The sequence below is a fragment of the Vulpes vulpes genome, chromosome 1 (genome assembly GCF_048418805.1).
Source record: "Vulpes vulpes isolate BD-2025 chromosome 1, VulVul3, whole genome shotgun sequence".
Classification (NCBI taxonomy): domain Eukaryota; kingdom Metazoa; phylum Chordata; class Mammalia; order Carnivora; family Canidae; genus Vulpes; species Vulpes vulpes.
The window spans coordinates 87,123,502-87,146,711 of NC_132780.1; the positions used below are offsets into that span (position 1 = coordinate 87,123,502).

Here is a 23,210-nt window from a genome sequence, read left to right on the forward strand (position 1 = left end):
AGCTAGGGGAAAGCTTCGCAAAGCTCCAGAAACGCCGCCGGCAGCTAGTCTGATTTTTTCTTTTTTTCTTTTTTTTTGACCCTAACAGAACCGTGAGCGGAGGCTGGGGGAGGGAGAGGAAGGGGGTCAGAGGTACACGGACAGAATCAGGATGACCACACTCATTATTCTCCGATTCCGTTGGTCCTCAAGACAGGGAACGATTAGATTTTAAGGGGAAATGAGGAAGTTGGGGAGGGGGGCGGTTTCCACGTCCCTAAAGGAAATTCTCAGGCTCCTAGAGACGCCCAAGTTTTTTTTTTTTTTTTTTTTTTCTTTTTTTGCCTGACAAGTAGAGAGCGGCTCTCGGGGGAGTTCCCCGCTCGGAGCGAGCGGAGCGCGGCCGCGGTCTCCCCGGCCCGAGCGGCCGCAGCGGGGCCCGGCCCTGCCCTGCCCTCGCCGGAGCCTCCCCCCCCCTCCCCGCCGCCCCGCGCGCCGCGCATCCCGCTCCCGCTCTCCGGCTCCAGACTGGTTTTTCTGGTTCAGCCTCCCTCCCTGGGACGCGCTGGGGGATCCGATGACGTCGCTGGCTGAGTCTCTCCCTCTTCCTCCCTCCCTCCCTCCCCCCGCCTCCCCCCGCGCCCGCCCTCGCCGCGCACTCCTCCTAGTAACTTCTGTTCGGGGAGGCGCTGCCAGGAATAACCCGGTGCGTCCGCGGCCCGGAGGGGAGGCGGCCGCTGCGGCTCCCGCACGCAGCCCGCTTGCGGCCCGGGCCTCGCGCTCCCTGGCGAGCCCCGCGGCCCGTGCCCCGGGCCCCGGGCCCCGGGCCCGTCCCCGCGTAGTGTCAGAAAAATACATAAAGGCGAGAGGAGCCCGGGCAGGCGGTCGGGATCTCTTCCCTCCCTCCGCGCCCGCCCTCCCTCTGTCCTTAAGGAAATGCTACCAGACACCCCCCACCAGACACGCTCAGCCTTGGCGAGGAGCGGCCGCCGCGCCAGCGAGAACAAGGGCACCAGGGGGGTTTCCTCCTCCTCCTCTGCCTCGTCTCCCTCCTCCTCTTCTCCGTCCTCCCCCCCCTCCTCCTCCTCCGCCGCCGCCGCCTCCTCCTCCGTCTCAGCGGTGACTTTCCAGGTGAGCGGCCGCCGCGGCTGCGAGGATCCCCCTCGCCCGCTCGGGCTCGGGCTCGGGCTCGGGCTCGGGCTCGGGCCGCCGCGTCGCGCCGTCCCCCCGCCGCGGTCACCGGCGGCGGCCGGGAGCTGACAGCCGCCCGGGGGGCGCGCGGGCCGGAGGCGGGCGGCCGGCGGGAGGCGGGCTGGCGGTGAGCGGGTGGCGAGGAGCCTCGGGCGCCGCCGGGCGCCGCGTCCCCGCCGGAGGAGGGTCCCCAGCGGAACGTCTGCGGGGGCTGTGGCACGAGTCCTTGCCAAGTTGGGTCTTGGACCTGGAGGCTTCCCCGAGCCCGCGGCGACTTGGAGGGGCTCCTGGCTCCGCGGCGCGACCCCTGCGCGCCTGGACTCCGGGGTGCCGGGTGCAGCCGCGGGGTGCGAGGAGGGCGGACCGGCCTGTGGGAGAGCGCAGCGGCGGGAATCTGGGTTCCTCGGCGCGGTAAGTGGCCCGGGCGCCGTGTCTCTCCTGCTCCCGTCGCCCCGGGAGCTTGTTTCACTTTGCGCCGAGATCGCGTCCGCCGGCCTCGGTCGCCCGTCGCGGCGCGCGCCCCCGGCCCCTGCCCGGCGGCCCGAGGGTGAGGGTCGGAGGGGGCGGGGATGGGGAGACCTCGCCCGGGGGGTCGGGCGCGCCGGGAGACGCGGGGAATACCCCGGCCGGGGATCTATGCAGATGAGGGCAGGCTGCTTTGCGTAATGTCCTGGGGGGAGGGGGCCGCGCGGGAGCGCCGGAGGCAGGAATGTGCCTGGGTACTAATGAGGGACGTGCACCGGCGCGCACCGCCGGCCACCGCTGCGGCTGCCGCCCGTCGCCAGGTAGCGGGGGAGGGGGCGGGGGCGGGGGCGGGGAGGGGCAGGGGGAGGGGGAGGGGGCGGCGGGCGCGCGGCGCGGGCCGGGGGCGGGCGGGGGCCGGGCCGCCGGCCTGCGGCCGAGCGCGCGCGGCGAAGGCGCTAGCGGTTGGCATTTCAGTGACTCCTTTCTCCTCCCGAGCGAGGGAGGAAGGAGGGAAGGAGGAGAGAGGGAGAGAAGGAAGGAAGCGAGCGAGGAGGGGACTGTCTCGATGGAAGGTTCAGGCGGAGGCGCCTCGCCGCGCGGGTGCAGCGGCCGCGGAGCGGCTCCCGGCGCGCGGGGCCGGCGGGGGCGCGCGGAGACGGGTGGGGGCGGTCTGCGTGCGTGCGGGGCCGGCGCTGCCCGGGGACCGCGAGGGGACATGTGTGTTTGCGCTCTGCACTGTGGGGAGCTGGGTCTGCGCCTTTATGTCTGTTCCCTGAAGTGGGTGGGACGCTGGCCCGTTCCGGGAATGTTCCATGACGTGGTGCGGCCACAGGAAGGGGGTTAACGAGGGGCTCTGTGCCGCGGCGGCTCCGCCGGCTGCTATCAAAGCAGATGTGCTGCCGCCGCCGCCGCCGCCGCTCTCACCTCCCTTCACCCCTCCCCCGCCTTCCCATTCTGTGCGTCGGTGGTGGTAGGGGCGAGACAGGAAAACACTGCGCTGTGTGTGGGGGTGGGGGGGTGGGGGGTGGGGGTGATGGACGCGTGGTGTCTGTCGTGTTGGGTGGGGGAGACTCCGCATCGGCTCTGCCACCCCAGCTGTTATCGCAGATCCGTGCGCTTTATACGCATGTGCCTGTCGCGCGCTGTCCCTCTTACATAACACATCCAGTGCAGCAGAGGACACGGGAAAATGCGACCCCAACCCTCCAAGCCCAAATTGGGTGAGGGAGTAGAAGGTCAGGAAGTGCCCCCGGGTGGTGGTGTCCTGCAGGGACGTGGCTTCCAGTGGGGAAAGGGAGGAGGGGGAAGAAGGGTTTTCTTCAAGTGGCTCCTCTCATCTCTGACTTGAAAGCATCTAACCGAGAAGGACCGCAGGAACTAGTCTTCTCTAATGGGAAAGCTTTTACGGGCTTCGCCGGGGGGAAGTGGGTACTTTAACCTCGGGAGTGCAGAGAAGACAGAGGGTCCTTAACAGACGCTTAGAGGAGCCGAGCAATAATACGTGTGGGGCAGGGGGCAGTGGGGATGGCTTGGACGGGACCGGAGGAATAACCCGATAATAGGTTTCGCTGGAGGCCTTAGGACACCTGTAATGGCTTAGAATTCTCACAGGAAGCAGTGTGTGCAACTGACATTGCAGAAGCCTTATTCTCTGCACAGTTTCTTAGGCCTAAAATGAACATAAAAAGGCTTGTTTCCGGTACTTTCATTATAATGGAAAATTTGAACCGATTGTTCTCCTTCCTTTTTTTTTTTTTTTTTTGCCATTTTTGCCATTTTAAAAATAACTCCATTTACCTCCAAATAAATATTGGTGCTCTCTCCCACCCCCAAAGGCTAGACCTTGATAATTCACAAGAGGACTGTGTTTTTCTAGCATACTCAGAGCTCTAGTCAAGGGCTATTGATTTTTCTCTTTAGTACAGTTGTTTCTTTTGTGGCGCATAATCAAGCCCAGAAATTACTTGAAATATTAATAAGATCCATTTTAATTAAATTTGCAATGATCTGTCCTCCTAGAAAAAGGCCATTTAACTTTATTAGAAACATTTCCTCCAGCGATATAGTAATGTTTGGTGATATTTGTCCTTGAGCAAACCGTTATTTTAAATCTTTGCATACATATATATACGTACATTGACATGTATTAATTTATGTATTTGATACATATATTAGTGTTTGCACTAATCCTGTGCTTTTCACCTTATCAGGATGCCAAAACAATATTTTAACCAAATAGATTGTGTAATGAAGCAGATTCGGTTTGATTTTTGAGATATAGGCCAAATGATTTATTAAGACAAAAATGCCTTCTATGTGCTATCACTTTCATTAGTAAGACTAAGAAATCATGTTACCAGATGAGAACTGTGCATTTTTATTTTGAGGTGAAAGGGATTTACCAACATCCACTTAATGATAGTGTGCTTCAAATGTCATAATCCCTTTTGACCGCTAGGTTTGAAATATGCGGCGTATTTTCTTATGTACAGAAAAAAGATATATGGCAATGGTGAATCTTTTGAAAATTGTCTGAGTTTCTTGCTTTGAACATGGGTCAGATATAAAACAAAATTCATTTGTTGGAATCTGTATTTCTGTACGGTGATTGTATTTTATTGGCTTTTTTTTAGAGACTGCTTATGTTTATGGAAGAGTGTTTCTGATTAAATTGATTTGGGGACGATTTTGGGAGTAGTAGCATATTGATGATGATTACAGACTTAAAATTCAACTGATTTTTAATCTGTTGGATCCTTGTGGAGGTCTGTCTTTGGAAAAATACCATTGAAGTAGATAAAACATTTTTATATTTCTATTAAACATGGATGTGAAAGTGGATTTACAATATGTGTATTATTGCAGAATGCAATCATATTATTTGACTACATTGAAAGATTAGCCAGCAGAATCTTTTGATTGATTAGGCTACTTTTTTACATGAGATGTGTTTTCAAACGTTCTCGTTACTATGAAAACAAAACAGAGACAACACGTATGCAGGCGTTCCTCGTAGAATAATGGTACATGTGTCTGCTTGAGCTTTTGGCACTTTGTCATTATTCAGAAAACCAAGTTGAATTTTTTGTGCTGATTCAATTTAAAGTGAAGACTTTTTTTTTTTTTTTTAATTTGCCTATCTTGATTTTCAAAACAGGGCTTATTTCAACAGCAGCAACAACAAATAACAGTCTATTTGTGTTGGTATTAGATTTTCTTTAGTTATCAGTAATTAGCTGGAGTTAATCTGAAAGCTTCAGTGTAGCAAAAGTAGTTTTAAAGACCGATAGAAAATGTTATTTGGCATGAGTGAAGGGCGTATTCCATTACGGTATAGAATAACTTAATTCCTCATGTAGTAATTAAGGGAAAAGTGGTTAAGATCAATTGGATGGATGGTCTGGGATCAAACAGGTTGCTGCTCCCCTAAGTCTGTTAAAAAATGAACACTGCTTTCAAATTTTGGTTCCTAGTCAGCATCAGTAGGACTCTGTATTGGTCTATGCAACAATCCTGTAGGTGGAGAAGTGGTTCACAGTTTAAACTTCCACCTGACAATTCCAGCGCTATGCTTCATATATAGTGAATTTATGCACGGACTCATCATGAATCCATATTTTGGCTAAAATGTGGTATGTTAGTATTACAGCCTTTAAGGTGTTACTATATAAAAGAACAGAGGAAGTTTGCCATCTCAACTCAGTGGACTTCAGGCTTTATAAGGAACTTCACACTATCAGCGTGTATGGGTTTGCTGTAACCGCATAGGCAGAGCCTTCATTATTCTTGAGTGAAACTTCAGTGAATGTTCCAGTAAGGCTCCTCAACGCATGAAGTTGTGGATGAACACAGAAGATTGAGAGAAAATGGGAAAGAAAATAAGATGTTGCTTATTGGGGGAAATTGTACAACTGAAATAATTTTCTGTTTGTTCATGATATTTTATCACAATTAAAAAAAACATTGCTTTCTATATGCTATTTATGGCAGTGCTAACAAAAAGGAAGTTGTAAATCAGTATTTGTAGCTGTGAGATGGCTCTGAGTAATTTGGAAAAATATTTGAGCACTTTATCTATGATTGTGACACAGCCAGTCTTCACATACAAGAGGGTAACATAGCCTACTTGATTTGTGCAATCTTTGGCTTCTGTGGACCATGGCTACTAGCATTAAGATAGATATAGGACTATACTGTCTTCACAACTGAATTTAGAATAGAATCAGGACTGCTTGATAAGTTGTGTCACCATTCTTTGAGCCAAATATGTGCTAATCTTAGCATATATTATCTGTCATTTGAGGTATTAATTATGGCATTTGGTCTACTCTATAAGTGTCTATAACTTTAGATTTCCTCTCAGCTTAAAATTTGGAGCCTAACTAGGTAAACATATTTGAAGAAAGTGCTTTGGAGACAAGAGATGAAAATGAAGTTTGTATGCCTGAAGACAGCTCTGGGCGGAGAGCAGGTGGGGTTTGACCTACCACTTCTGGGTCATGAGGTGATTGGATGTAAGGGCTGGAAGCACTCAGGGCCAGGCAGCATTTTCGACTTGTCATTCAAATATAATCTTAGCTGTTTCTCCAGAGTGCTATGACAAATGACCCAGTCACTGTTTATCAATACAACTTAATCATCCACTCATTCAACAAGTATTTACTATGGGTCAGGCCTTCTGCTAGACACCAAAAATATAATGATGATCCAGACCAGAAAAAGAGCTTCTGATCTAGTGGAGTTGACGGATACGGGCCATGAGGTGAACCAATAGCAGTAGAGCCACATTAAGTTGTGAGTGCTATGGAAAAAACATAAAGAAGTGTACAATAAGGGATATATCACCTCTGTCTGAGGAGGTAGTAATTGAGCTGAGACTGAAGAATAAGTTATAGTCAAGTGGAAAGAAGTGGGTGGGGAGAAAGAGAGTATTGTACAAAGAGGGGATAATGCAAATGCCTTGAGATTGGGGAATGTACGGTGTTTTTGGGAGCTGAAAGTGAGCCAGTGGGGCTGGAGGGCACCTAATAACAGAGATAAGGCAAGGTGCAGCCAGACAATGTGGTTAGGACCACATGAATGATTATCTAACCTGGTATAAATGGGCACTGTCCTTGGAAAATCTGGGCATGTGGTGACCCTACTCTTGGTGACGTTGATCATTGGAGGGGGAATTTTGGGGGGCAGGGCCTAGAAGTTGGAGGAGGCCTATCTATCTATAGCATGTTTACAATCAATGATACTTGAACAATGATCAATGATACTTTACCCCTGGAGGTTTGTTATGATTTTATGTGCTGACTTTCAGTTTGAGGAGTTTAGTTGTAGGTTAGCTATTGTTATTTGCAGATCACTCTTTAAAATAAATAATTTAAATGAAAAAATACGTATTAGAGGTTCAAGTTAACTAAATTCGTCAACATCATTGATTCAATTAATGAATAACTACCAATTCCGAAGTCTTTACAAGGTCGCTGTTTGAAGAACCAATTAATCTTTAGAGCCCTGCCTGAGCTGAATCTATATGTTTCTCTTTTTTTTTTTTTTTAGTGAAACATTCAGTTTCCAGATAATTTCTCTACGTGACTGCAAATACCAGGACCTTTGGGAAAATGTGGATTTTATTTTTTTCTTTCTGTATGATTCAGGGTCAGTGTATCACAAAACAGTAGAAAAACAAGTTAGTGAAAATAACATTTCTTTGTGTAATCTTGGACTCATATTCCATTTCGTGAACTCTTGTCATTTAATTAATTCGCTCCCTGTTTTAAAATTTACAGAATGTAGAAAATTCAATTTATGTGGCAGGAGGAGTCAGTATGTATAGAAGTCTCAAGCTTATGCTCTGGAGTCAGACTGGGAATCAGGATGAGTACTTGAGAGATAAGAGGATAATGAACCTTGGTTTAAGAATTTTTATAATCTAGAGAAGACATATGGCTTTTAAAATAAACTGTATTAAAACAAGTGGAAGTAGAGGATACATGGAGGCTTTTTTTCCCCCCCCCCAACTGAAAAGAGTAGAAGGTCCCTATGGGAATGAGTAAGTTTTGAGTGTGGGGCCTTGAAGGTTGAAGTGAATTTCAAGAAATCCTCCTGAGAGAGAAGGGAGGGGCACAGTGAATTTGATCTGGGATGGTGGGGCATAGTTGTGCCAAGGCGGAGGAGGAGTATGGTGAGCATTGGCTCTGGACCAGGTGGGATGTGAAGCCCTCCTGAGAAAGCTGGATTTCACTGAAGGTTTTTGAGCAGAGGAGTGATGCTAGAATGTGTGTGTGTTCAGAGAGAAAAGTTTATGGGCTGGATATCTTGGTGGCAAGGAGGCCATTAAATTGGTATCATGCCCCAAAAAGAAGTAATGAAGGTTGATATTACTGAATGACAATATGAATTTTTTTATCTTATTCATAAACATTTAAATAATACATAACCAAGAGGTTAAAATAATTTGATAAGCATGGCCAAATATGTATGATAGTCACTTTGTGCTACATCTTAAGAACATAGTACTACATTATTATTTTAACCTACTATAAAACTTTTAACCCTGAACATTATTCATAAATATTAATAGTAAAGGTTTGCTACCAAACACTAACTTATGGAAATGATTATACTTAAAATTATTTTAAGGTGTAAATATTTAAGGAATGGATAGATGATTCATTTTGTGGTTCATTAGAATACTGCTTTCTAATTGATAGCTGATTATACCTAAATCATGACCATATTGGACAGATAGTGTAGTGCGGTGTCTTTGAAAGGCGGTGCTTCTTTGACAGATTTATTTGGTGGTTTCATTTTCTCGGAAAAAGAAAGCAGGAGATCAGGGAAGCTCTTATTTGCATTGTGGCAGATTCACTTGATTTCAGAAGGCCAAGGAAAAGGTGGGACTTTTGAAACTAGGCAGTGGGAAAATACAGACACACCCTCATTTATATTTGCTTAGGGGTCTGTAGGTGTGTATATGTGCATAGGCATGCATGTGCGCATGGACACGCATATATACTAATCTTAGAAAATTGTATGTATTCAGGGATCCCTGGGTGGCTCAGCGGTTTAATGCCTGCCTTCGGCCCGGGGTGTGATCCTGGAGTCCCAGGATGGAGTCCCACGTCGGGCTCCCTCCATGGAGCCTGTTTCTCCCTCTACCTGTGTCTCTGCCTTTCTCTCTTTGAATCTCTCATGAATGAATAAATAACATCTTAAAAAAAAAAAAAAGAAAATCGTATGTATTCAGTGAGAAAAAAAAATTTGATACTTAAAATATAAGCATGAATTCTCATCCTGATAGTTGCGGAAAGAATTTCTTTTAAAATGGAGATTGGGTCTAAATCCATATAAAGAAGATTATAGGAAAGGTAATTTAAATTGTAAGTAGCTTTGTTCACTAAAATACTAGATTCATTTGAAACAGTGTTTTATTTCTTTTGGAAGCCAGACAACTAGTTTAATAGTGTACATATGAAACACTAATTTGGCTTGTTAATTGGATGCAATTAAACTGAGGTTATTTTATACTGCTTAATTGTCTGAAAATTACATGTGTTGCCATGCCTGTGTAATGTGAGGCAAAACTGGGGGTATAGTGAAAGTGGAGGTGGAGGGACGTAAGGTCTAGTAGTGTCTTTGCAATTAGCTTTCTGTAAAAACTTGGAAGCAAGTCGTTTAAACTCTCTGGACTTCATTTGGAAATGAAAGGATTGGAACAGATGGGCTTCTAAAGCCTCTTCCAACACATATTCTATCAGTTTATAAATTCTACTTTGTAGTTATAGAGAATGCAGTGTCATTATATTCTGTAATTATGGTATTACAAGGATGAACTAAACACTTTTATAAAATCAGCACAGTGCCAATTTAGCAAATCCGTTAGAAGGAAGGGTATGTAGGCTGAAAGAGCACTTACTCTGTGCCAGGCTGCATACCAGGCACTCTCCAGTGATAGCTGTCAGAAGATTTGGTGTTACCTTCATGTTTACACTTCGGAAGATCGAGACTCAGAAAGGTTAACAGACTTTTTACAGGGACACTCCAACAGTAGTGAAGCAGGATTTGAACTCAGGGCTATTTGGCTCCAAAAACATTTGGTCTTTTTAACAATTCATAAGCATAAGCAACTGTTAAAACATCAAAATTACTACATAAATTAAAAAAAAATTAAATTGCTAGCCATTTCGCTCACTTTAGCACAGTATAGTAGTATAGGCATATCCACTAGTGGGATACACATTGTGTGAAGGAGGTCACCTAGGAGCTAAGAGCCTGGATTTAAAGTCAGACAAGGGGCGCCTGGGTGGCTCACTCTGTTAAGTGTCTGCCTTCGGCTAAGGTCATGATTCCAGGGTCCTGGGATAGAGTTCCACATCAGGCTCCCTGCTCAGTGGGGAGCCTGTTTTTCTCTCCCTCTGCTGCTCTGCCTGCCTGTGCTCTCTCTCTCTCTCTGAGTCAAATAAATAAATAAAAATCTTAAAAAAAAAAAAAAAAAAGAAAAGAAAAGAAAGAAAGAACAGGGTAAATTCCAGCTCTATCACAAGCTCCAGGGAATTTCGGAAGGTCACTTAACCTCCTGGAGGTTACAAAATGAGGATGATAATATCTGTTTAAGGGTCGTTGTGAAATTTTTATGAGAATATGTGTACCTATCTCACTGAGTTCATAATAAACATTAAATACCTAATCACCATGATTATTATTAAGAAGGGATTAGACCAAAAGAAAAAAAACACAAGAGAACTCAAAGTGTTGTGACAGTAAAATATCACTTACACATTTTCAAATGGTCTATTAAGCTCCTGATTGAAATGGCTTAAGAAATGATGTCAGAAAAAAAAAAAAAAAAAAAGAAATGATGTCAGAGTGCCCATGTTTTTCAACTTGGCAAGTGGAAATATCAATTACAGTTTGGGGATATTTCTCATTTAGCTCAGCCTGTGCTATACTAGTGAAGTGAACGAAATTCCCTGGTTCTTTATGGATCATCCTTCTGGAGTTTTTTGGTCTAAAAATAGCCTTCGGGGCCTGAATTACCCAACTTGAACTTCTATGTAAATTGCAAGAGCTGGAGAACCAGTGTTTACTCATGGGGCCTTGGACTTGCTTAGGAGGCACAACTGGAGTGTTCCTGGGACTGCTGGCTTTTAAGCAGACATTTATTAACTCAACAGAGATTTATTAAGCACCTACCCGCTCTGGGAAAGGTTCTCTTCTAGACATTGGGGATTAAATAGTTAAAAAAAAATTCCCTGTCCTCATGGTGTTTGTATTCTACTGGACTACTTTAGAAACTTTTTTGGGCAAATTTAGTTCAATGTACTACTTTCCAGTGTTTTTTTTTTTAAAAAAAATCTCTACTTTCATCTTGTGTCTCTCAACCCAAATAATAGTTAATGAAGTGTTGCAGGATTTACTAAATCACTAATGACAAAATCCCATTTATTATACCCATATCTGTATCTATATTTTTCATAGTAGCATAGTACGATTTTTGCATGATTAAATATTATAGTACCTTTTAAAAATTCCTCTTTGTGGTTCAGCATGATGGCCTTTCCTAACCTATAGAATCAAGTTCTGGCTATTTTTTCATAAGGAAGAAAGAGAATGGTTTTTAAATGACACATTTTATTGTACAATGTATTCATAGTTTGAATCTCTTCACTCTTTAAAAGTGAAGAGATTAGCACGACTTACATTTGGCATGTATATTTTTCATCTTTTTAAAATGAATTTTTCATTTTCGTATAATTTTTTGTGATCAAATTTCTAGTGGATTAGGGTGATTTGTTTATCCTTTCCCCAAAATGTGGTAAACAGTCCATGGTAGATAGACAGTAGGAAGGCAGTAGGTATTTGGTGAATATTGAAAGTCATAATTCTCAAGAAACTCATACTTGAAATGGTAATAAAAGACTTTGGACTCATTGTAAGATGGCAGGAGGGATCATCAGAATCAAATGATGGATGGAATCCTGGCTAGTCTTTGCTTCCTAAGTGTTTCTTCATCTTCATAAGATGTTCCCTGGGAAACAGCTGTCTCCCCTCTGCACCCACCAATCACACTTCTTACAGCCATAGTCAGGGTCTCCCTGGGCTCTATGCTTCCCATTTGAATTTACAGCAACTGTCCAGGTAGAGCCATTTTGAGGTTTTCTCCTACAGTTGGACCAGGAAGTTTATAGTGAACAAGGATTCTTCCATATAGGATAGTTTTCTTTGGCCATATTTTGTTTAGAGTGCTCTGAAAGGATCGCTATATGCAGGTAGTTACTGTATATAGGTGTAGGGATTAAGGAAAAGTTGTTTCTTGGTAGGCCTGCTTGGATAGATTTAGCATAAAGAGAGAATGTATTTCTTTACTCCATTATGGATCCTGGCCCTTGGAAGCAAAGAAAAATACAGGAGGGAAGGCTGGGGGTGAATCTTTTCCTCTCAGGTGAAGTGATGAAATCTGTCTTGGCAATCCAGCAGGGGCCTGTGGGACAATCCTGATGGCCAGCCCCAACACTTTATGGACAAGTCATGGGAAGTTCAGCCTCTAATTATCCATGAAATAATTATCAAACTTTATTTTTCTTTCTTCTCCTGATGCCTACATTTTAAAATAACCCCTGTTTGTCTAAGCAAAGGAAAAATCCAGGTTCATAAACATTCAATTTATTTTCTTTTTACTCAATTGATTTGCCATGTGTCAAAGTTTCTGTTTAGAGAAATACAAACTTTTTGGGTAAAATGAGGATTTTTAACATTTTGGGGGCTTTAGTGTCAGGATGTGCTCATTGGAGCCTACACTGGGGCCATAGAAGACACCAGAATGGCTGATAGTAAACCCTTATCCCACTAGTTCATTGCTTGCCTCATTATTGATTTTCAAAATGATTCAAGCAAAGTGGCTGTACTGTTATATTTCACTTCTTCTTCATCTGTAAAAATGAAGCATTGTTTATAGCACTGCCCTACCTCCTGGGAGCAGAGCAGGGTAACACAGAGAATTGGAGTGGCTATTTTTAGGATGTGAAGCAACACTAAGTTTTGAGAATAATTCAGTTGTTGAAAAAAAATATGATACACAGCAATACATTTGTGACAAGGGTTAGTAAAGTGTTCTTGAGATAATTGACTGCTATTGATGCAATTTATTATAGGCATATGTAATTGTTTTCAGAAAGATAATGGTTAGCAGCTCCACAGCTTGTTGTAATATCCCCTGGTGCATTTAAATTTTGCGTAAGTCACTAATGCACATGTGTAACAAAATTTTGAGATAGTTATACCCATACTCAAGCAAAAGAAAAGGAATCCAAAGACAATTTGTTTTTGAATTTGTAATCTGTTTACTTGTCCCGATGGCCTCAGTAATGTCTATGGTGAACTTGGTGCCCAAATTTAATCAAGTGTAGCTTTTAAAAATGGGCCAAGTGGCTCAGAATATTCAAAATGACCTTTTAAAATAAATCACCTGACAGTATAGAATATAACAAATAATTGGATGCTGAGTGCGGAGATTAGATTTTTTAATGGACAGACTCCAAATCTGTTCAGTCATCAGTTGATTTTGGCCATCTTTGGGGAGTTTACTAATGTTAAATCTAATGATATCTGAAAGTAGTTATGATGGGTATCAATAGCTGATCTGGAAAACTTTCACATTTTAGCTAAACCCAGGAATTCATATTGTGAGGAAATTGTCCTGATAATTTGTCTTTATTTTCCTATATTCTTATGGGTTATGTAGGATGGGAACGAAGAGAAGCAAAGAGAAGACACTTTGAAATTAATAACAAAATGGCCCTAGCTTTGAAGCCTGCTGTGATTATATTAATCTTCCTCATAGCTGTAGAAGCAGACCATGTCTAACATCTGTGATCTCCTTGACACCAACAGGTTGAATTTCATAAGAAATTTTGACACTATGCTGCACAATTGTGTAAATCAAACTGCTGTTTTCATGTTTGACATAGACATGTTAAGTATTACTAAGAATAGGAGGCAGGGAGAAGGAGAGCAGGATAGAAATGGGACTCTGAGGGTCTCTGGAGTATGCAAATGCCTTACTTACTTATTCAATGTAAACTTTCCCCGAGCTTTTATCCAGGTGGGTCAGATCTTAGGTTCTAGTGGGCAGCATCTTCAGTATCAGTTCAGCATCTAGTGAGAAGTTTTACTTCTTCCTACCCCTTTTTTTTAAAAAAAATTATTTATTTATTCATGAGAAACACGGAGAGGAGAGAGAGAGAGAGAGAGGCAGAGATACAGGCAGAGGGAGAAGCAGGCTCCATGCAGGGAGTCCGACGTGGGACTCTCGATCCCAGGTCTCCAGGAGCATGCCCTGGGCCAAAGGCAGCACTAAACCATTGAGCAACCCGGGCTGCCCCTGTCCCTTTGATACAATTTGTAGTTCTGCAAGTTACACCTGATTTAGGGCATCTCTTAAAGCATCTGATTTCAGTTATGGTGATTAATTTGCATGGGTGTAGGATCTGACGTATTGATTTGTCAAATGATGACAGGACATTTTGCGATGTAAGTCTTCTCAGAGGATGTCAGGATTAGATAAAGCCATTGGAGCCATCATTTAATCCCCAACTGAGCAAGGAGAAAGCACTCAGGACAAATCACCAACGATTACCTGCATTAGTCTCTACTTCTTTGCTTTGGGAGGCAGATTCCACTCCTGGAACACTGCAGTTTATCAGCAGTTTGGCCCTCTGTAGCTATCCACGTTTCCTCATTCACTTGCATGACATTCCTACAACTATTTAAAGATAGCGATCATGTTCATCTTAAGTATTCCTTCCTCCAGGCTGAATATTCCTAGTTCCCTCAAGTAGACCTCTTATTATGGCTCTTTCATTTTTATTCTATTAATTTCTTTAGGGATCAAGCTGTTCATGTCTGAAATGTACCCTAGGCTATTGTTTGGTTTGAATCCTCAAAAGTAAATTGCTTATTGCTTTACTCTTTAGAATATAGCCTCTTATCAACTGGGTAGAGACCTTCTACAGGAAAGGCCTAAACGTGCTGAAACCTTTACAGCGGGAATAGAGTTGGAATGTGTAATAATGTAACACAAATCCATTTTTACAAATAAAGTTATTGAAATTCTGGTGTGACATGTATGGGAGTATAAAATACAATAGAGGTAGAAATAGAATATAAAAGATAAAGAGGAGTGTTTCACTATTCTCATCATCAAAACTTTTGTAATGTACTGTACTGAGCAAAAGAACTATTCAAAGGAAGCTATAATTAGAAGAAGCAGGTGAAGTACCACCAGAGAGGTGAAGTATTAAGGTGGAAAGTCATCTCTGGCTGAGGAGTTCTGGGAACATTTCATGAGAAAGGGGATGCTTTAGATAGGCCTTGACTTTGATGGGCATCATGGTGGGAAAGTGTCGAGTATTATCACAGAAACATGTGATTTGAGGGTAGCACAAAATGCATATTTAGTGAATATTGGTGATAAAGTTAGAATACTTGAGATACATTGTCTAAGGACTTGTATTCCAGCTTACAGAGTTTGTATTTAATATGATAAGTAATGGTGGACGTACATACTGCAACACATTGAGAATTTGCCCCTGATTTTGGCAGTTTCATAACTTTGCAAACACAGTTAAATGAAATGAAACAGATAAAAGATATGTAGGAATTTTTATGCAGAAAATTCTGTTTCATGTGCATTTTTTTGCATGGGACATACTGATTTTGAATTAGCATATCATTATTACTTTCTTTGTCCTAGAAGCTCAACAATCTTTAGGATAATGACTTTAATCACAAAGGCAAAGTAATTATATCACCAGTGGGCATTTTGTTATGTTCACACCTGTGCTGGTTATTCATGTCTTTTCTACTTCCTACTCTTTTTCCTGTAAATAACATGCCATAGTGACACTAAGTTCTGCTCAAATGGTTGTAATTTTACTATGAACTAAATCAATCTTTTCTTTGATTTATATCTTCTATTAATAAAAAATGGAGATATAGAATGTTGGGAAGTACTTCTATGCAAGTGTATGACTCGTAAGACCATCACCTTTGTAGTACCTGGGAGTATGCAATGAATCTTGTTGCATCTTAATAACAATTTAGAAAATTTTTTTACTTTAGATCTGGACTGTCTTTAGTGTCTGTGAGAAAATGCTTTTTTAATTTGGCTACATGGATTACGTCTTAATCCACATAATAAATAGTAAAGAAGGTGATGAGCACGTATTTCATGGAACAAGAGGACCTATACACAGAAGTGATATACTAGACAATATATTAGACAAGAGTAACAAGATTATATGTATGTTACTAAAACAAAAGTTACCATTTCCTTGAGTGGGCACTTTGATTTTGGAACTCTCCTTTTAACCACAGTGGAAAGTAACTCATTTTAGATTTAGCTCTGGTCACACTGTTAGTCTCTAGAGAAGTACACAGGACTCTGTGAAGGACTAGGAGAGAATACAAAAATACTGTAGTGTAACATAGCAACTTATGCAGTTCATTAAATTTTAATTACACTTGAACGCATGTGGGAACACTAATATTTCAATGACACTTGATTACAGGCCATCTGAACACACTATTATTTAGACTTTATTGAGGGCCTATTCTGAAATATTAAATATAGATGGAGGCTGGAAAAGGAGGTATGCTCTGAAACACTTAAGTACTACATAACATATTTCCATTTGAAGAACATACTGACTTTTATCTAGAGCCTTAAAAGTATGAGGTGATGATGTCCCATCTTGTTATGGTCTAGAAGAGGAAACGGACAGTCCTTGTACCACCTGTAGGTCCTAATATTGTTTTTAGTGACAAGTCTGTCTTTTGTGAAGTTGTCCAGCCTTGAGGGGATCAAGGCACTAATATTTTGCACTGAGGATCACTTAATAAATAGGAGGTTGTAGCTTTGGGGACATATTGTAAGAAAAATAAAATTATAGGGCTTGGAAATACTGAAGTAGAAAAAGATCTTATTGGAGCCAAAGACTGTGGAGCATGTAGTTAGATAGTTTTTTCACAAAAGGTTTATTCATTCCTGTATGTGTGTGTGTAATGTAGTTCTCTCCTCATGTCTGTACCTTCTCCTTCCTGTTCAGTCAAGGAGCTGTACTCTTCTTTTGACTTTGCTTCACATATTTAATTTTGACCTGGACTCTGACTTGGGCAAGTACTGGCTCTAGAGGAACAATGCAGTCCTACAATGAGTAATGTAAGAAGGACATGGAGCTGAGAAAGAGTAACATCCTAATGTTTTTGTCATTGCATTTCTTGGGAGCTAGTTTTCTGGAAAAAAACATCAAATGATTGGTGAAGGCTTATTTGAGAAGAGTAACCCTCAATATTGGATATTATGAGAGAAGAATAAAAACCTCATATGCCCTGAATACTTTTAGAGGTGCCAGTTTGTGTGATGAGTCAGCCTCTCCCAGTCAAGTTGTGTCGAAGTCCATTCAGTGTAAGGCAATGTGGAGGCTCTTATGGTAGAGAAGTGGGATCTCAGAAACATGGAGACCAAAATAGTACTGCAGCAGGTCACAGTTACTCTTCTATTGTAACTACATCGAAATGAGACCAATCCTGAATTTAATAATGAGTTTTAAAAGAATGAAGTTGGAAAAGTTCAAGTCTTGGGACACCAGTCGGTGACTCAGTGGTTGAGCACCTCCCTTTGGCCCAGGGAGTGATCCTGGAGTCCAGGGATGGAGTCCCAGATCAGGTTCCCTGCAGGGAGCCTGCTTCTCCCTCTGCCTGTGTCTCTCTGCCTCTCTCTGTCTCTCATGAATAAATAAATAAATAAAATTAAAAAAAAAAAAGTAAAAGTTCAAGTCTTAATTCTTCATAGTGAATGAAATGATAATATATTTTGTGAGGTTGGAACTGTGCAGTCTTGGAATGTATTATTTTTTATTTATTTATTTATTTATTTATTTATTTATTTACTTGTTTATTTATATTTTCTTTATTTATTTGTGAGAGACACACAGAGAGAGGCAGAGACACAGGCAGAGGGAGAAGCAGCCTCCCTGTGAGGAGCTCGTTGTGGAACTTGATCCCAGGACCCCAGGATCACAACCTGAGCCAAAGCAGACGCTCAACCACTGAGCCACCCAGGCATCCCTAGAATGTACTTTAAAGCACAAAATTAGAGCATTTTGTTTCTAAAGACAAAGTGTAAAAATGCATTATCCTTATAAAACATCCTTTTGTCCTCACAGTTTCATGTTCTAAAAGAGAAACCTTTGAAAATAGCACCAGGACCTAAGAATTCACCATAATTATGATTATGGTTTATATTATCAATTATGTATTTTTTTCACAAGTTGATTTATTTAATGCTAACATTCAGGCCTTTTCTTTATCCTCAGTCTCTAATAAATTTGTGATAATACTGATTTCATTTGGTCTGTAATTAGGATTATAAAACAGGATAATTTTTAGTCATCCCTCCTTTGTTCTTTCCAAGTGCCATCATCAGCAATTAAGCATGAACTAGAGAGCATGAACTTCGAATAAAATCTTCAGTGAGCTTAGACAGTATTTGGGCGGTTACTTGCAGCTTGTGGAGTGTTAATTATATACTATGGACAGGTGATTTGAAGGAATAAGTAAAAGTATGTTCTAATTGAAACCATGATCATCACTGCAGAGATTTAATGGATAAAAAGATGATTGAATGAGGGGGATCATAAAAGGCAAGTGAAAAATGCTGGTGTGAGATGACCACTGTGCTATGTTCTAGGACTGGACATATTGGAATTACTTTTACATCAAGAATCTTTTGATAGTTTGGGAAGTTCAGGGAAGTTGCTTAAAAGTTACTGTATTCAAACTGAAGAAATAAAGCAGTTGGGGGTGTTTATTTCTTTGCTCCCCCTCCCCAACATTCATAAGCAAGAGGCACTGGCTAGCAAGTTAGCCTAGAGCCTCCCCTGAAGGACAGAAGGGGTGGTTTTAGTTTGGAGTTAGGAGTATGGGAATGGGAAGGATTTGTGATTCCTTTTCAACAAGATTGAAAAGAGCCCATCTGAGTTCCATACTTTTAACTAGTCCTATGGTCTTTGAGCCTACTTTTTGATAAAGTGGGGATAGGAATATATGAAATAAATGGTAAACTCAAATAAGCTAAGCAAGCTTAACATATTATATGTAAAGTATTTGTGTTATTCAGATGTTTGGAAAATAGGACAACCTAAGAAGTACTCGGGGGTTTTGGGTCACTTTAAGTGGAAGCCAAGGTAACTTTTACTTTTTTTTTTTTTTTTGAAGATTTTATTTATTTATTCATGAGAGACAGAGAGAGAGGCAGTGACTTTGGTCTAGAGAGAAGCAGGCTCCCTGTGGGAAGCCCAGTGTGGGACTGGATCCCACGAATCTGGGGATCACTACCTGAGCCCAAGGCAGATATTCAATCACTGCGCCACCCAGGTGCCCCCAAGGTAACCTTTAATATTGCCCCTAGGTAGTACATGACTGGGTAGAACAACCAACATTTATTAAATTATAAAGTCTTTCACGTACATTTAATTATTTAAAAAATTCAGTAAACTTTTAAAAATGTAAACATCTTTATCAAGTTGGATGATGAACTTCATGAGAGCATAAAGATGATTTCTTTGTAATTCTTAAGATTCATTTACTTGTGACTCCATAGGTTACAATGCAGTGTACATTTTAAATATCATGACACTTAGCCTAAATATATTTTTTTAAAAGTAGAGTTTATTTTTTAGAGCTGTTTTAGGTTCACAGCAACATTGAGTGGAACAGATTTCCCAGATCTCCCTGCATTGTGCCCCTCCCCCCACCAACCACACAGTCCTCCCACTATAAAAATCTTGCACCAGAGTGGTACAGTTATTACAACTGATGAATCTACATGGACACAATCATTGTCACCCAACCTCACAGTTTATACTTGGTAAAGCCCTAAGTATTTTCATTCCATGCCCTGATGTGAAACGTGGCTTTCCTTAAATATTCAAGATGTTGGCACAATGTAACATCTGTTGACATTGTAAGAAGATGCCTTATTGTCTTCCTTTTAAACTTTATTAACCTTAAGCCACTGCTTCTCTACAATTACACATGCTTATAATTTGGTTCATGGTTTCAAACTAAATGGAAGCCTGGAAATGTAGGATAAAAGAAACGTTAAAAAATCACCATTATTTTTACTGAATGGACAGTTTCCATTTTAAAACATTCTGGCCCTAAGTTTTGTGTGCTATTAAAGTGGAGAAGTACAAGATTGAAAGCTTTGGAAGAGACTGAGGTTTTTTTTGTTTTGTTTTGTTTTTTTTTTTTAAATATATTAGACATTTGAAACAGGACTAATTAAGGACCTGATAAAAGGACTTTATATGTTGTGCAGTGGGTGTTTTAGTAATGAACACATATAGAATATGCTTTTAGAAACGACTGAACAGCCTTCTTGCCTCCTTTGGCCTCTGGAGCTATGCAGTGTGGAAATGTTCTCTTTTGTCTTTTCTGACAGTTATTTAAGGAATCCACCATTAAGAGAAAAAGGAGGAGAAAACATACCCCAGCAACAACAGTAAAATCATATCCACGTTTGATTATTTAAAAATAACCCTAGTGGGAGAAAGAAAGAAAGAAAGAAAAAAAAAAAGAGTCACCTTTGGGGGAAATTACGTTAAAAATTAAGCCAAGGGACGTGCGCAAGGCAAGTGCTTCCTCTAGGCCCCCGGGAATAGCGTCTTTCCCCGCAGGCCGGGGCGGGCCGGGGCGGGGGCGGGGGCGCGGGAGGCCGGGGCGGGGGCGCGGGAGGCCGGGGCGGGGGCGCGGGAGGCCCGTCCGCGGTGACCTGCGCGCAGCGCTGGAGTCGCGGGGCTCCGAGGCGCCCGGGGGGAAAGGCGACTCCCTGCGGCGCGGGCGGGCGCTGCTCGCGGTGGCCCCGCCGCGCCCCCGCCGCCGCGCCCGGGCAGCGCGGGCACCGGCCCAGCGAGCCCTGAGCCCCGGGCGGGGAGCCCCGCCGCCGTGCACCCCCCCCCCCCCCCGCCGCCTTGCCCGCCCCGCCGCGCCCCGCCCTGCGAGGGGCTGAACTTCGGCCCCCGGTGCGCTGACACCCGCGGGAGTGTGAGCGCAGTGACGTCTCCGCTCGGCTCCGCTGCACAACAGGAAATGCTCTCGGCCGCCCCCCTTCCTGCGCGGAGAAAGTGGGGCTCCCTTCTCCCGGCGGCCGCCGCTGCGCCGGCTGAGACCTACTTTCGGGGCCGCCTGCTCCGGGCCGCCGGGGGCGGGGAGGGCGCCGGGGACAAGGCCCCCGGGAGGATGCACCGCGCCTGCCTCGCGGCGGCTTACTCTCCTGACTGCACGGGGACTCCCCTGTGCTGGAAGGCCCGAGGTCGGTGACCGGTGACCGGTGGCCCTCGCCTAGCAGAGGGAGCACCGGGTCAGGTGGGCCCGAAGCTTCGGCGCACGACCGGTGCTGAATAATGCTGCCCGCAGAGGGCCCGAGCCGACTTTCCAGCGCCTTGGTGGAATGTACAACCTTCCTTTCCACAAAACCCCGGCAGGAAACCTTTTGTTTCACCTCCTCCTAACTGTCACCTCTTACTTTATTGTGGCAACAAAGATACGAAGTATGTTTAGGGCAAAGCATGAACATCCTGCCGTTGTGCACTTCAAGACAGAATCATCACAAGAAAAGCATCTCCATGTTCATGAGTTTAATCCTTGTTATTTAGGTAGTGAATCTTGTGTGAATAAAGACTAATGATTTTTGTCAATTTGAGAACAGTGCTATGGCCCTGGACTTACTGTCCTCAAGTTAGAGATTTTTTTTTTTTCTATAGCTAGGCTTACAAAATTGAAGCCAAGCAAGTAAATCCAGGCTTTTTAATTAAAGGTGTTTTAATTTGTACTATAATGATCTTTCAAGTTACGCTTTAGAATAGATATTTGGTATTAACAATCTGAAATCTAATAACATAGATCTTGAGTGTTTCATATACTTGCCAGCATGTCAAAAAGAGCACGTAGTATCAGTTGGGCAGTCATCATTGTGATTGCTTCTCTGGTTGACTCATGAATAGGCTTTGTAATGGTAGATTGTTCTTTTGGCCCCACAGCCAAAATGCCAAAGTTCACAGAGAGGTCTGCTAAGGTTTCTTTTATCAAAGACTTGACAGTGAAAAGATTTAAAAGATGAAAATATCGCTTAGTAGTGCCTAGTGAATCTAGAAAATCATTTCACATTGGAATATACACTGTTTACATGTTTAACTGAGTCATAAGGCTATTTACTCATTTTGAGCTTTTATAATTGTTGCCAAAGTGTTTTTCTTTAAAAAAATAAAGTCCTCATGGGGTCATTGAGTGTGAATATAATACAGTATCATTTCCCTTGGGATGCTTTCAGCTGATTTATGCAATAAGGAAGTTAAAGATTATTTGAGACATTTGGAAGAAGAGCTGTAGATTTAAAAATTATATCTCCTTTAAGATACCCTTTTCCTTACAGAATTTAACACAAAGATTCTCTCTCTTTACTATCTAAGCCTTACTTTTTAGCACGCTTATTGGTTTTGAAATGCACATATTTATACAGATATTCTCAGTGACCCGCTAAAGCAAATAAATTTAGAAGTTAAGAACAGAGGGGAGGTTGTGGCTCCTTGGAACTATACCAAAGAGAGTGGATTCCATTATAGTACACTCTCAATATCTCAATAGTTAAATGGATTCAGGAGGCAAATGAGAGGTGTGAGTGGAAATGTTTCGAAAATTGGAAAGCACTGTGCTAGTGCAAGATCATTTTTAAAAATATGATTATCTTTTCCCTTCTCTCCCCTACAGTAACATTATGCAGAAGGTGTATCTGATATGACAAGGAAAACTGTTAATGTAAATGCTAGTTTCATCCTTTGTGGCCACATTATAGTTGGATCCCCTGTACTATGTTTGTTTGCTCTATAATAAGATTTAACTGCTTTTAAACTGACCTTGGCCATTTTAGAACTGGTGTTATGAAAGTATTTATTTAGCAGTATTAATCAAAGGATCAATTACTCCAGCTCTGTATTAACAACAATCTTTAGTTTTTATGCGGCACCTTGTTGGAGGGACTAAGTAGCATCCTTAGGCACATTAGTTAAGTCTCATAACAACGAGATCAGCATACTGTACTATGAAAGTCATTGTGTGAGGAGTTCTTACAGACTGTAGGTAAAACCTGAATTTCCTTAACATTAACCCAAACCCAATATTATATTTTGCTCTTTATGCTGCAGAAGAATTTTGTACCTTTATAGTGACCAAAACTACAGCTCTGACTAGGGTGGGTAAAAGAATATCTTTCATTTCTCAGCTAAGAAGCTTGTGTTTCTTGGAGGGAGATTCTGGAATAAATGCAGTCATCTATTATATCTTGGAATCATAATTTGAATCCTATCTTAAAAAGTATTTTTTAAAAATTGGGTTGACTACTGTCCGCCTTTCCTGACGAGGTACACAAACCAGGGCAGAGTTTGCCTCATCTCCACTTAATACCCAGGGCCTAGAACAGTGCTCTACCAGGAGCAGACGCCCAGTGAACAGGTGCTGAGTGAAGA

The 23,210-nt window shown here is 42.6% G+C and overlaps 1 protein-coding gene across 7 annotated transcripts in view; it reads left to right on the forward strand.

Annotated features, from left to right (window-relative positions):
- Positions 1-903: 903 nt before the first annotated feature.
- Positions 904-23,210, forward strand: part of HIVEP2 (HIVEP zinc finger 2) — a 191,988-nt gene continuing 169,681 nt past the window's right edge. Inside the window, exon 1 of one of the 7 annotated variants that reach the window (XM_072719558.1) lies at positions 904-1,110. The gene's annotated coding sequence lies outside the window, so the exon portion shown is untranslated. Of the gene's footprint in view, positions 1,111-1,419; positions 1,582-1,842; positions 1,956-2,044; positions 2,208-2,714; positions 2,871-23,210 lie in introns of those variants that run through there. The other 6 variants (XM_072719567.1, XM_072719551.1, XM_072719598.1 and 3 more) reach the window with 6 other exon arrangements.